Genomic DNA, 15,874 nt, shown 5'->3' with positions numbered 1-15,874 from the left:
AGGTCATGGAGTGGCCTAGCCAGTCTCCAGACCTCAATCCAATAGGGTGTTTTCACACTTGGTCCTTTTCAGGCATCTGAGTGCGGTTCACGTGATTTTTGGCCCATAGGTGAACACTCCAAACGATCTCAGACCCCTCAGAAGCGAACCAAACCGAGACCAAAAACACCCATGGTTCACATAAACACAGTTGGTTTTGTCTCAATCAAATGTAAACATCTGGGAAAGAAATCACATGTGTAACTGAGCTGTGCAGTATGTAGTTCTAGTACAGCCACCTAATATGAGAATGAGTAGAATCTATTATTCATACGATTAATAATATGCCTTTTTATTTTTTTATTTGATTAGTACATTTCTTACTTAAATGCTGCATTTAAGGATACCTGTACTGTACCTGAAAAATTTAACACAGTTTATTATATTTTATTTTATTCGTCCAATTTATTTATTTTTTCTATCTCAATGTCAACATGCCTTTTCCGCTGGTCCTTTTTGGTATAAAATTTAAGGCCATAAAAAGTACAATGGGGATGGAAAGACAATTGTCATATAGCATAATGTGATGATTAAAATGAAAAAGGCTATGATTTCATTGGATAAATATGAGCGCTGCACTTTTCAAAGTCTATCTTTATGTAGTTCTGAAAGCGCCACCTGTTGGCAGAGAATGAATTTGGATTTTTTAACAGCCCTTCTGCTGGTTTAAAATAATTTATATTAAACCATTAATATAATAATTGATACATTTGATTTTTGACCCTTTTCTTAAAAACGACCTTGGTGTTTGTCAAAAACAGTAGGTAATTCGGCCGGGGGTGGTGAGAGAAAAACACAGACATCCTGGATTTGGACAGCAATTAAATCACAGACTTACACCCTGTAAATGGGGAAAATCACTTACGTCCCCCTGAGAAACAATTACCGTCCGAATAGGGCTTTTGGCGGGGAAGCGTTTTCTTCTAAAAGACGAGATAACTCGTCAATGGCGGGGAAAGAGTTTATCACAGAAAATTTAAAATTGTAATCTATTGACAGCCCTAATATAAATAAACAGTACACACACAAATATATTGTGTAAACACAAACTTTTATTTGGATGCAATTAATCACTTAGACAGCCCTAATTCTTACAATACAAACTACTGTACAAAAATCATGACTTACCTGTAAGTAAGTTCAGTATTTACTCAAGTAAATATCGTATTATAATCTCCCTTTTACCTATACGGTGCACAACATCAAATGCCAGACATTTTGTAATGTTGTCCGAATTCTGTAGTGAACAATTCCATGTCCTATATACTGTAGTTCACGATGTACATTATAATTCCAATAACGTAATACACTGATGAGTGGCAAAAAAAAACACACTTTAATAAATCACTAATTTGTTTAAAAAAACACATTTAAACGCAGAAAGGCAAAATTATACAGATCATTTTGTAATAAGTGATTAAACCTACCTAAATGCCAAGTGTTTTATCTTTGTTCACTAATTAATTTACTAGGGGAACATAATTGTTAATGCAGAAGACTCCACACAGAGGAAATGATAATTAGTGGATAAGTCAAATATTCAGTTATGTCCTGCAGGTAATATATTCTTCTATGTTTAATTAATCCATGTTATTGATAACTCCATTACTGCTTTAGGAATTGATTAGAATGCATCTCTTCTCTGAGAGCAGAAACACTGCATAGATTGTTGTAGAGTTTCAAGATACTTAAAAAAAACTAAATATATATATTTATAAAATGTATGTTTGTTCATATAGTTAAACAATGATATATAGGTTAAATACTATTAATACAAATATAAATAGGTGTTTTTTCCCTATTCATATTTTTGTGACAATTCATTTTCAACAAGATTGTTAAGGGTTTTGAAATTGAATAAGTGTTGACTAGCAATGGCATTGGAAAGCATAGACCACCTTCTAGTAAAACAGAAGGACGTCAACATAATACAACAGCACATTTCCTGTGTTTAAACAGGTGGGACACACACGCAATGTTATGATGAGTCAAAGGTGCACATAAATGTGACCAAAGCTTTTGTGTAGCTGTGTCTGATGTACTCTCTTTGCTTCAATCTGCTTCTCAACATGAAACGTGGGAAATTCATAAATTTGAGAATTTGAGTCAAGTTTACTGCATACATTTTTAAATGTAAAGGGGACAGGTTTGGAGGACTCACAAAACAACTCACCAAAATATTATAATTCCTACATATATCCCTTGTGCTGTGCTTAAAATCCTTTCTGGTCTAATTTGGTGTTCTTGGTCAAAAATGACCAGCCTTTTAAAAACTGCTTGTAAATTTCACATTTTGCTATATTATTCTCAAATTCAGTCTTTTTGTCAGCTTGTTTTATTTCAGTGAGCACATGTTTTGTTTTTCTTTTTGGAACTGACTGGCAATTGGCTGCATTGATCTTTTATTGATTTCATTGATTGATTTTATGCACCTTTATAATAAATAGCTTTATTTTTAGTCCAATACATTAACATTAACTATCATCTTCAGAAAAAAGAAAATCTTCTATATACAGTATGTGGGAAATAAGGAAACTATATACTGTATTTAATATATGGTTTCCTTGTTCTCCACAATTTTGACTGACCGAATGGAAAATATGAGAACTTACCCATCTTGGTCTTGGTAGTTCACATTCAGCCTCTTTGTGGAGCCCAGCAACTCTACAGAAACAAATGGAAATGAAAGTCAGGACATGATGTGATGTTTTGAGCAAATCAGTCAGCTGCTGATCCCTCCATTACATGATGATATTATGGCATGAAACCACTTGTTTCAAACTTTCAACAGGCAATGGTTTTGTACTCAAACACAACATTGATTGATGGTTATGTCATGTTATTTATTTTTTCTCTGCAAGTAACAAAACATTCATTACGTGCCTATTTTGTCATCTGAACAATATTTGCATGTAAACATTTTTTTGATTATAACATTTTTTTTTTTGCATTTGAACAGAAGAGTCAACTCAGTTCAAACTCAGTCTTAAAGGGATACTTAAGATGGTCTCATTATTTAATCCTTCCAAATATTACCGTCTTAACAGCCATGCAGGATCCTAACCATCCAAATTAGGAAGAACTTTTCTGAATAAACTTTTCCATGTATAGAATAAGGACAAGAGCAAAAAAAGTGGCTTGCATTTTCTGTTTTACATAGAGAGTGACCACAAATAATTTTAATGCTAAATGACAAAGAACTTGAATATAAATGTTCCTTGTTTTCTTTTTTGAAACATTTATAAATGCAGACATGTGAAGTGATACAAACAGTGAAAAGTCCCAATGCTGTTGGACTGTTTTTATCAGAATTAAAAAAACGCTCCTTCACCAATCAGATTAACAGACCTATTTTAACTGTTCTATAGTGTAAGTTAGAATGTTCTAATGATGTGGAGAAGTAAAAGAAAACAAAAGTAGAATATTTACAGAATAAAGAGCATCTTTGTAAGCATTGTAAACATCAAAAAATATAAAATGCTGAAAGATTTTGTCTGTCGCTAAAGGGAAAATGTGATCTAAGTCACTAAGTGTAGAGCAATGAATGCAGAGCAAGACTGTCCCAACTGTCAGTGACAGTAGACAAGTCTGTCCTCTAAACAACACAGATCTGCGTCATCATTTAAAACGAGTTCTGAGCTACACAGCATCTGACCTCTTTTATCTCAAACAAACATGAGATAAAATGTGAAGAGGAAATGAAGAGTCTTAACTGCAAATGTAAACGGTGTTCCCTTACCTGTCAATACACACACAGCTGCCTGTCCCATTTTGACTTTAAAGTAATGCCAAAAACCTAAACTTTTCTTTTTGTTCTTACATCCTCTACACACCAATCATTCACCTGCTCAGAAACCCTTCCATCCAATTTATATATCTAAATCTATCACTCTCACAAAAGATCCTCTCTTCTGCTCCAAATCAGAGAAAACTTCAAGAAATTGGATCTAGAACTATTTGTTCCCTCCAGCAAAGTGGGAGCCATCACGATGCAATGAATTTCTCCCCCCACATCTTCTGGATTAAAACCAATCAGAAAAAATTTAATCAGCAAGAATGTGTACAGTACTGTACACTCTTAAAAATAAAGGTGCTTCAAAAGGTTCTTCAAGCGATGCCATAGAAGAACCATTTTTGGTTCCACAAAGAACCATTCAGTCAAAGGTTCTTTAAAGAACCATCTCTTTCTTACCTTTTTGTAATCTGAAGAACCTTCTTTCGCCCCAAAGAACCTTTTGTGAAACAGAAAGGTTCTTCAGATGTTAAAGGTTCTTTATGGAACCATTTAGACAAAAAGGTTCTTCTATGGCATCGTGAAGAACCTTTATTTTTAAGAGTGTATGTGAAAAGATGTACTGCATGTCTTTAAAACATAATTTCGCTACACACACAGCACATTTCAATTCACACAATTTTATACATCCAGCTTTTACAGCCTCATTGTGTTTATCATGCTACTACAAAACTATTCGAACTCAAACTTTCATGGAAAATGTTTTTTTTAAATAAAAACTGAAAGAGTAAGCTTTGTATGCTTAAGTGTGGTGACAGAACAAGAAGCAAACTGAACAAGAAGCAAAAAAGAAGTATACATGCGAAGTAGACAAATAAATGCAGATCCTATAGCTATACCCTATTTTGGCTGATCCAAGTAGCCTAACACGGTTTGCTTCACACATTGCACTGATTTCCTATGGATCTGAGGGGTCTCTAAGCCATGCCTGTGGCTCATGCTGGGCTAATCACAGGCCCTGTTGTACTCCAACAGAACCACCCCACTGAGGGCTACACGCCACAGCCAGCGGGCAAAGGGAACGATGCCAATGGAGCTATGAACTTATCACTGCAGGGGAAGGGAAAAAAAGTTGATGTTGTGGGTCTTTCAAGAGGAGTTCGAGTTTCAACATGAGGCAACATTCCAGACATGGCTAACCCACCCAATCTCTCAATTTCCATCTATGTCCCCCTCTCTCTCCCTTGCTCACAGTATCTACACAAATGTGTGCGTGCAAACACAAACACCCTTTGTGTCTGTCAGCAGTGGTCTTTTCTCATTGAATGGAAAAGCTGCTTCTAATGTGGGCACCTCTCAAATGAAATGAGCCACAGGACTCAACCACTCCCTAAACCCACACAATAAACATAATGAGCCAATTTAAAGGACACCTTGTATCAAGTCATTCATTGTCACAGGGCCTGTTGTTGTTGTTTTGTTTTTGTTTTTTATGCTTGAAGGCATCATTTCATCTTTCCTTATGAATAGAATCACCCTTCAAAAACCTTTAAAATCACAACAGCATACAGGTATTGAGTGAATCTGTAGTTTGGATGTAAACATGTGAGAACACCGTGTCTGAGGCATAATCAACAATAGCCTTAAATATACATTTGGCATGTTTATGCTAACAATAATGTCACTGAAAATGCATCTGTGAAAATGTCAAACTAATGTCAGCTCTTAGATTGTCTTTAATTAATGCCAAGTCATTACCAAACACAACTTCTGAGATAAGACAGCAAAAGATCAGATTTTGCAACATAGTTAAGTACACACTTCCAATGTTTCATACATATGTATAAAATATAAATATATATGATTTAATGACATTTTCAAATTAAAAGAAGAAATAAAATACATTTCTTGTGAATCAAATCAGCATATTAGAATGAGTTCTGAAGGATCACGTGACACTAAAAAACTAAAGTAATGGCTGAAATTCAGCTTTGCCATCACAGGAATATATAGCGTTTTGTAATATATTAAAATAAAAAACAAAAAGATATTTTTAAAAAAAATGTTTTTAATTGTAATATTTCACAATATTACTGTTTTTACTATATTTTTGAGCAAATAAATGCAGTCTTGGTGAGCATAAAAGACTTTCATAAACATTAAAAAAATCATATCAACCCCAAACTTTTGAACGGTAGTCTATACATGTCTGAAGACAAGACGATGAGATGTTGCACTTACGGAGAACTTATGACACATTTTCTTTTATTGACTGATATGTCAAAAATGTGTTAAAAACTAATACAAAAAAGGAATACACTTCTACAATGAAAATGTTTAAGTCATTTGTTTAAAAACAATCGACTGTAAAGGAAATTCTCAAGCTGAAAAGTTGAAATGTTTGGCATGATCTTTTACTATAATTTCAAGAGAAAAGAATTATAGAAAGTACATTTGCAAAGCAAATTTATTTTAAACATTATCAACACTTGAAAATAGGGATGTAACGATTCACTCAACTCACGATTCGATTCGATTCACGATTTTGATTTCACGATTCGATTCACGATTTTTATTTTTATTTTTTTTACAAAATGAGATTTAAGACAAATTATAAATTAAATGTGTCCTTTTATTATTGCTTGGACAAAATGCTGCACATTTCTTTGTGAAATGGAAATATAACTATAATAATATACTAATATAGCACTTGCATATTATTGCTCTTTTGTTGGTTTTGATTGCTTCTATTGTCCTCATTTGTTAGTCGCTTTGGATAAAAGCGTCTGCTAAATGACAAAATTTAAAATAAATGTAAATAAAACTAAATAGAAATTTTAAAACAAGCCCCAAATCAAATACATAAGTAACAAATAAAAGAAATCTCTTCATATAAACAAAATAAGGCTTTGTCTCTGCTCTTTACATTTAAAATTAGAGGCAACCACTGCATTTTAATCATGATCCAAACAAAGATGCTGCATACATGCAATATGATCAGTTTTTAATCTAAATTAGATTGTACAATTTCGAAATTTGAAGCAAAAACAGAATGGTTTGACTTCAGTTTTGTGAAACTATACATAAAAATATCTGCATGAAACAGCGGACGAGCTAAATGAGATGCAGATTCACTCTCTGCCAGCAGGTGGCGCTTAAACCGTTTCCTGGTTTCCGCTGTAAACAAAGCAGCGCTGCACTTATGAACTTTAATATGCATTATACAGAGGCAAGATGAAAAGAAAAAAATACCATCTAAACTTTTCTAAAGACAGTAAGTTCCCCTCAAACATGGATTCATATAAACTCCTACCCCTAAATGAATCGCAATTTGTTTAGCATCTCAACCGATTTGAATCGTCACATATTTGAATCGATTTTCAACCGGCTCGCGGTTAATCGTTACATACCTACTTGAAACTCTTTTGACAATCAAATCAAAGTCAGTGTTGTTGTGCCACTAACCTGCCATTTTTGTTGTAATAAGACAAAAAAAAGAATGACAAGGTCATTAAGGTTTTAAAAATATCACACATTTTGACAACAACAAAAGACATGTTTTGTTCATGTCAAATGGAGTAGAATAACCCTAATAACCCTTGATAAACATCTTGATATTCATGACTCAAAAATACACAAACATATACACACACACACAGTGAAGCATAAAAGTGTGAACACTACTAAAGACTAAATACTTTTCAGAAATGTACAGGAACAGAAGCAGGTGTTGGAGGTAAATCTCTCAACAGATTAGATAATGACTTTAATTAGATGGATAACTAGTGATTTGGTTTGGCTTGCCAGAAGTAATTTGGGGTTTAACAGAGTTGAATGACCTACCAACAATTTGTTCCAGTAAACAATTCAGTGTGAAATACAAGCTAACAACTTGTCTTATTAGTAAAATTATAAGCAACACCTTATTAGCAACCTCTCAATAAGCTAGCATTAAAAATGAAGACTGTAGATAGAGGAGTTTTCATCTCTGCATAAGGTTGAACCACCTAGCTATACACCTTTACCCACGAGGATTTCAGCATCTTTATGTGTGGCGCACCAGACCCAGCAGTCACATTACTGTTATCCCATGAGCCTTTGTGACAGTGTGTTCAAAGGGAATTACCACCACAAAATAGGAAAAAGGCTTTGCTGTAATACCCTTCCAAAACACTGGATCTTGGCTCATGTCTTAAACAACGTTCTGCCACACGATGAAAGCCTCCCTGAACAAAACAACTGGAAAATTGTCAAGGTGTCTGAGCTTACTGTCAGTGGATGAGCAGAGATAAACGAAGGACCAGGTTATGCAACACACACCAAGTGACTGCGCACAAAAGTGAATTACTTTCTGAATGTACATTTGAAATAATGAAAATGATCTCGCAAATGACTCAATCAAACCTATGTCTGAAAGGCAAAGTTTCACTAATAAATTCAAATTCTGCATATTCTAATTCTGCGAAATACAAAATAAAGTTTATTTTGCCCACACTGGGCTACCCATATGTCCATATTAAACAATCAATGCATATTAATTATTACATAAACATTTTCCTTCATCCTTTTTCTGCCACATTAATGAAACGGAGCACTAAATCTCCATTCAAACAATTTTTTAATGAAATAAAAAATTTTTCTCTTAAATTTCATATTCTTAATTTTTGTTAACAATAACTAAACTATAACATGTTCTGTGACACAAAAAAGGCTTTTGGCCATCTAAAAAAAGACGTCATGCATATCCATGAAGGTTATCTTTCGATTCCTTCTCAAAATTTTAATCTTTACCCAATCATGAATGAGGACGTTAGAAAGAAGGTATTTAAGATAAACTTCACAGATTGATCCTAGTCACTCACTTGGATGAAGATAAAATCATTACAACGAAAGCAGACATGGTGTTCTGATCTCATATCTCTTGCATAGTCTGGTTTCGTCACCTGCCTTTGTAAAGTTGTTATGGTACTGATGACTGTAAACAGAGCTGCCGAGAACCAATCAGCTTGAATTAAGCTTCAATTTACCTTGCTAGTCTGTGCATAATGACTTTTCTCCAAACAGGACATTTTTATCATGGAAGCTTCGATTAATCATTTTTGTGAAATTAATGTTGTTGGAAATAACCAGGAAAGTAAGGTTTTGTTTTTAAACAATCTGTTCTGAATGAGCTGAAGCTCAGTGGATCATATGACCAATGGCCATAGTGATACCAAAGATTATGTTAAATCTCAATGTAGGTCATTATTCAGCTTGACAATACAGAACATTTGGGTCACAAAGGTCAAATATAATCCAAACTAAAAAGGACATGTCTGTGTAAGAGCGATAATATTTATTAAAATATTTTTATTCTGAAATGACTGATTATTCCCTCTGATTATTATTCAAAGTAGTGATTTCTTGCTTCCAAATTACTGTGCACACTACCTATTACATAAGTCAATGAGGATGTCGCGATTTGCTATCATTTGCATTAACAATGAAATCTGAAATGAAACAGGGAAGGTAAGACAAATCAAAGCTGACAAGTTAAGTAACTACACAACTAAATCACGCCCATATTTATTATAGCTACAAACAATCGCTTTCTGACACCATGTACTAATCAGAAGCAACGCTGTGATTCCAACAACAAGTGGTTTGTCGCTCTTTGCCGAAGGCGAAAGCTCTTCATTGCACAATAAGAAACAGAACATATTTGATATATAAAATGCACAGCTATGTGGACTGGGATTTGGACCAATGAGATTTCACAGCGCATCGCCACAAAACCAGAAACCAAATGATCACTAAAATGCCACCCTCAAGTTACGCGAGTCATCCTTTATCACTGGTCACTTTGCCGTTTCGCCTGGTTTAGGCACAGTGTGGAAATTATGCAAAACAGGGATTAGGCTACACAAAACTTACCCCTTGCACTGTGCAGAAAAATCCTTTACATAATTTGGGTTCCTGACCAGCCTTTTAAAAATTGCTTGTAAAACTCTAATTAAGCTATATTATCACCAAATCTTCAATTAAATCATTTTGTCAACTTGTTTCTTTCAAGTAACACAGATTTTGTATTTCTTTTTGGAAAGAATTGTACATAGGCCTAGGAAGTTGGTATACCCTGTGTGAGCAAAGTCAGTAAGTTTTAGTCCAATGCGATAATATTAGCATTTTTGGGAAAAAGAAAATCCTCTCTAGTAAGGCTGCACGATAAATCGAAATGGAATCGAGATCGCGATTCGACAGAAGCTGCGATTGTCATGCGTATCTTTCAGTGAAGCACGGTCCTGTGATCAGCAGTAAATCTCCATCCAAAATCCAGAGCGCTGAAACTTCAAATACGCCTCGCAGAAGAAAGAAACACATTTCATTACACCAAATACACAAAATAATGTTCTTTTTAGCAGCATCATAAGACCCCTTTAAAATTAGACACAGCAACATCTAGGCAAGTGAAATCAACAACTTATGAGCTTGAAAATGAATTCCTCAACTAAAGTGTAATCTATGACACAACAATGTTTGCACGAATGAGCATACAGGGAATCAGGTTGCAGATTAGCTCATTTAAAATATTTTAAATGTGAAACAAAATTTTAAGAGATGAAATACTTAATTGATGTATAATCTGATCTGTGGCTGATAATGTATTGACTCAGTACAGACAATGATGATGAGTTTGTTTAATATTTTCAAATGACTAAAAATTGCACATCACTATACTGCAATCTATAGTCAACAACACACAACAACAGCTGCCAAAAGAAGAAATATGTTTAAAAAGCAGCCTACTTACTATTTCTGTTGGTCTTGATCTTGGCCAGAAGTTTATGAGCTAAAGGAAGGTCTCCATTCTTCACAGCCAGAAGAAGGTCCTGCTCCTTGCCCATGGCTCTTGTCCAGCTTCCAGAAAAGTGTTACAATTTGGATTCACAATGTCATGATCTTCTCGGTTCATGAAACTTTGGACTTGGCTTTTGGTTTACCTTATCGTTTTTTACACATATGGTCTAAACATTTAGCACACTGCGCTTTTAATTTGTTTTCGAGTTGCTACAAATGCTACATAAAGAAGATGATTGTTCTTGAGCAGCGGGAGTATACTGAATGTAAGCCATCCTTACAGCCAGAAACATCACAGGGAAACCTATGGGGAAAACAGACATGCTGTATTATCATGGTTCTATACAGTCATTTACACTTTAACATAATATTTGTACATAAAAGAAAACAGTTTATGACATCTTGAATCTGTGTACAACTGTTTGACATTAATGACAACTTTCCTGACCGGTTACCTGTCTGTGTTATTTAATCAAATAGTAAAGAAGTAATGCACTTGTCGTGTAGAACTGTAGGATCACATATATACTCACCAGTGCGTAGCCAGGTCAATATAAGCGCTTGAAGCCACTTATTCCACTAAATCGACGAAGTTCAATAAGCATAATCCCGTTTATGTTTTCGGTTTCTGTTCGGGAAATCGCAAAAGAGCAATGCCATAATTGAACGTGTTTGCCACAGCACAAGTGAGCGTGCGCGAGCGTGCGCGGATCTGTCACGCGCCTCCCTGGTGCGCTCTCTTCCTGAAATGTGCGCTGTGAAGACTCTCTTAAATATTCCAGAAAAAAAGGAATTCCATAAATGCGAATATCTCCTGTAAAATACTCTGTATGTTCAAATTGCTGAATGTAATGTTCCAAAGATTTCTATATAATTCCATGTTATATTTACAGTTTGCATTTATACCATAAGTGTTAATCAAGGCTAATTTAGCAGTTATTTCCCAAAGGCCTTCGTATTCGTTGATGGTAATTTCTGCTATATAGTCAAGGAAAACATCTCGGACTACCATGTTAAGTCGTTAAAGTTTCTAAAGTTAGTGCGACATCTGGTGCCTGGACGCTGTAATATCCTGAGAGATTTTTTTCCAAGAATATAAATACAAAACTAATAATACAAAAAGTTACATTTAAAAAAATACACTTCCTGGTTGTTAAAAAAAAAACCTGACTCAACTACATTCTTTGTCTAGTAATTACTTGGGTCATTTCAAAGATGATTAATTTCTTGCAAGAGAAACAGATTCATTTAGTTATCAGAATTTCCTAAATACATCCAGATAAATTTGTCATCATGAAATTCCTTCCGGGTTTTCATCTCCAAACGATAATCATGGTTAGCAAAAAAAACACTAGTTTAGTGTGTTTGGTGTCATAGTAGTAGTTTGGATATTTCCGATAGTCAGCAGTGCTAAAACCATAGACTCTCACCTACATGAGAGCAGGAAAAAAACTTGACATTACTATAAAACAATAAGCTCAGAGGCTGGTTCAAATAAACCTGAATGCTTTTAAATTAACAATTGGATTTCAAGAAAAGCTGGCAAATAATAATAATAATTAGTAGTAGTAGTAGTAGTATTAAAATAGCGCTTTCAATGTCACATGTGTGCATAGCCAGCAGAAGAGTAAATGCTCCATTAGTGGGCCTGACCAACCACCATCTTTTTGTTTTTAATTGTTTTCCCCAAAGAAACTTAAAATGAAAAGAGTAAGACATGGCCATTAACAAATAATGAACTGACAACTTCATATATGTAGATTTTCATTAATCAAAATATGAATTAATCAAGTATAATCAATGTGAATAAAACCATATATATATATAAAGTATATATATATATATATATATATATATATATATATATATAAAATGAACTGAACGTGAATAAAACCAGATAGATAGATAGACTGGCATCAACATCTCAAGACTTCCAGAGTGATTTCTCATAGAAGAGGCAGAAACCACCACACGTACTGAATATATGGTAAATTAACTAATGAGTGCACATGTATGGAAATTTCAGCTCTTACCTGTTACGCACATATCTGAGAAAATCTGGATGGAGGATGTAGTAAGAACTTTCTTTAAAATGCCCGCTGTAGCAATTCCTTGGCCTTTAAAATAATAAATAATAATAAATCATTGAACAATAGGCATATTTAAACCACAACAGCCAAACATAAGGCAGATACTTAAATGAAAAAGATTAATCGCTCTCATTTTTGGTTTATGACAGGGGTGGGGAACTCATCTGGGGTCAGTGGCCACATTGGACAGAATATCACATCAGACAAGCCAAAAACAGTGAGAACAGTTAAAATTGAATTTAACAATTCATCACCCATAATGGAAGGCAACACAGTTTACCACAGATAACATACAACATGGAGGATGAAACTGATACAATGGTGGATCATTGTGATGTAGTGATCATTTCACCACATCACAGTGAAATTTCAATGATTCATTTTAGGGAAATTAATTTTAAGGAAAACCGTAAGGCAACAGCAGATGCACAATGTGGAAACAACACTAATCTAATTGTGCTTCTCATTTCTTATTTGTGCATCCTTGTTTCCTTTCCTTGCATCTTAGGTCCACCCCCAAAGGACGTGAGGGAAGGATGCAAGGAAAGAAAATGAAGATGGAGGAGTCAAAGGAAAGCTTTGTATATTAGAATATTCTTGATCACTCAAGCGTCACTTCAAAGCATCATCAGCTGCACTCATGGGATCTGGCCTTATGCTGTTAAAGTTTGTTTTTTAAGACATTCATAATAACTATTATGAAAGCAAGATGCCCTGTTGAAATATGAGATGTATGGCTCCTTTGGAAGCTTCCTCATGGTGCAATTAGAGAGCTGAGATGTCCTTTTTAAATAGCTCAAGCTGGAACCACCCACATTTGAACAGTGGGTTCAAAGGGTCCAAGAGATACAGTATATACAAAGATATATACAAATAACCTACTCCTTAAGACTTCAGTTGAAAATTTTTGAGGATAGATGGAGCCCACTTATCAAGAATATTACATAACAAAATTAACAAATTATGTAGGAAAGGGTAGAAAGGTGCACAAGATTATGTACATATGTAAAATTCTGGTACGTTAATGTTTTGTTCTGGTGTCTGATTTAATGATCCTAATCTTTGCTCCAATTTCCTTTTTCTTATTTGATTTGATTTGATTACTTCAATCTCTGTTTATCTCTGGGGCCTGGTTAATTATTTTGGTGGTATATTTGTTATAATATGCTGTTCTTAAAAATAAAATACAAATACAAAATAAGAAAAGATGGCTAAAAAAACATGGCTAACTTTGATCGGTTTCCATGTCACAGGCTGGAGGATGGAGGAGCAAGGAAATGAGGAAGCATCAATTTGAGTATTGAGAAGCTTTGTTATAATATGCTGTTCTTAAAAATAAAATACAAATACAAAATAAGAAAAGATGGCTAAAAAAAATATGGCTAACTTTGATCGGTTTCCATGTCACAGGCTGGAGGATGGAGGAGCAAGGAAATGAGGAAGCATCAATTTGAGTATTGAGAAGTTAAGAGTATCAGAGCCGAAGGCTGATGATACACGGTGCAACTTTTTTTGAGCAATGTTGTTTAGGCACTTTCACATTGAGAATGGATAACAAATGTCTATCTGGATACTTTAGATCGGTCGTGGGCCCTGTGTCTCATCTGGTTGCCCGTTGGCAGCAACATTGCCCAAAGTTGCCTGGCAACATTGCTTAAAAAGTTGCCCCGTGTATCATCAGCCTAAGAGTATCAGACAAATGCTACACCAGAGCATTTCCACGTCCCGACCGTCATGTCAGGATTTATTCATGCCACGACCGCCAGAGCCTGTTCATGTCATGCCTGTCAATCCAGAGCCTGTTCAAACGTATGCAGAGCTTAGGCCGAGACCGATAAGACTAATGGCCAGTGTTATTGTTCAACCTTTGAGTTCAGTGCGAGCAGCAAACAGATCTTGTCCAGTGGTCTTAAGTCCACGTCTGGGAGTCCCTGAGTTTCTGCCACTGTCGTCTGCACTTCCTGTGACAGCATGAATGAATCCACTCCAGAGCCTGCTCCAGTCCATACAAATGTCTATCTGGATACTTTAGATCGGTCGTGGGCCCTGTGTCTCATCTGGTTGCCCGTTGGCAGCAACATTGCCCAAAGTTGCCTGGCAACATTGCTTAAAAAGTTGCCCCGTGTATCATCAGCCTAAGAGTATCAGACAAATGCTACACCAGAGCATTTCCACGTCCCGACCGTCATGTCAGGATTTATTCATGCCACGACCGCCAGAGCCTCTTCATGTCATGCCTGTCAATCCAGAGCCTGTTCCAACGTATGCAGAGCTTAGGCCGAGACCGATAAGACTAATGGCCAGTGTTATTGTTCAACCTTTGAGTTCAGTCCGAGCAGCAAACAGATCTTGTCCAGTGGTCTTAAGTCCACGTCTGGGAGTCCCTGAGTTTCTGCCACTGTCGTCTGCACTTCCTGTGACAGCATGAATGAATCCACTCCAGAGCCTGCTCCAGTCCATGAAGCCGCTCCAGAGCCCACTCAAGCCCTAGAGCTCAGTCCTGTGTTGGTGCCAACCTGTGAACTCTCTGCCATCCCTGAAATCTCTGCCTGTCCTGCCACGGCCAAGGAGGCCATCCCTGAACCCCTTGCCTGTCCTGTCACGGCTATGGAGGCCATCTCTGAACATTGTCTGTTATATCATAGCAATGGAGGTCGCTCACAATTTCTCTGCATGTCATGCTACGGCCACTGAGGCTGTTCAAGGATATTCTGCCTGTCATGTCGTGGCCACGGAGGCCGTTCATGAACTCTCTGCTTGTCGTGTTACTGCCATTGATTGGTCTGTCCATGTCTCTGCTCCACCATGGCCTCCTGACCTCTGGTGGTCTCCGCTCCACCATGGCCTCCTGACCTCTGGTGGTCTCCTCCGCAGGCTTCACCTTGGTCACCTACTCCGCTCTGGTCGCCTGCTCCACAGCAACCTACTTGAAATATGAAGCTCCACAGCAGCCTACTTAAAATATGAGTCTTTACTTATATCATATAGTGGTAGATACATTTCTACAGCTTTGATTGATTTTAAATTGTAACTCAGGACACCCCTGAAATGGGCCATTCCTGAGCAGTTCAATTAAATACACTAGAAAACCACAATCATTGAAGGTTGTGCATTTATTTCATGGATGCAGCAAGAATATACATTGTCTAAAATTGAACGATAAAGTTTGCCGTCT

At 36.0% G+C, this 15,874-nt stretch overlaps 1 long non-coding RNA gene across 1 annotated transcript; it reads right to left on the bottom strand.

Annotated features, from left to right (window-relative positions):
* Nucleotides 1-2,649: 2,649 nt before the first annotated feature.
* Nucleotides 2,650-11,658, bottom strand: LOC107554031 (uncharacterized). Its single transcript, XR_001605028.1, has 3 exons — nt 11,143-11,658; nt 10,563-10,913; nt 2,650-2,703 (listed from the first exon to the last, which is right to left on the bottom strand). It is a non-coding gene; the product is annotated as an uncharacterized lncRNA (long non-coding RNA).
* Between the last annotated feature and the right edge of the window lie 4,216 nt (nt 11,659-15,874).

This window comes from Sinocyclocheilus grahami, unplaced genomic scaffold, assembly GCF_001515645.1.
Source record: "Sinocyclocheilus grahami isolate Dianchi unplaced genomic scaffold, SAMN03320097.WGS_v1.1 scaffold490.1, whole genome shotgun sequence".
In the NCBI taxonomy this organism is placed as follows: domain Eukaryota; kingdom Metazoa; phylum Chordata; class Actinopteri; order Cypriniformes; family Cyprinidae; genus Sinocyclocheilus; species Sinocyclocheilus grahami.
Note: the sequence above shows the minus strand (reverse complement) of the source record. Positions and strands in the feature narration are given on the sequence as shown.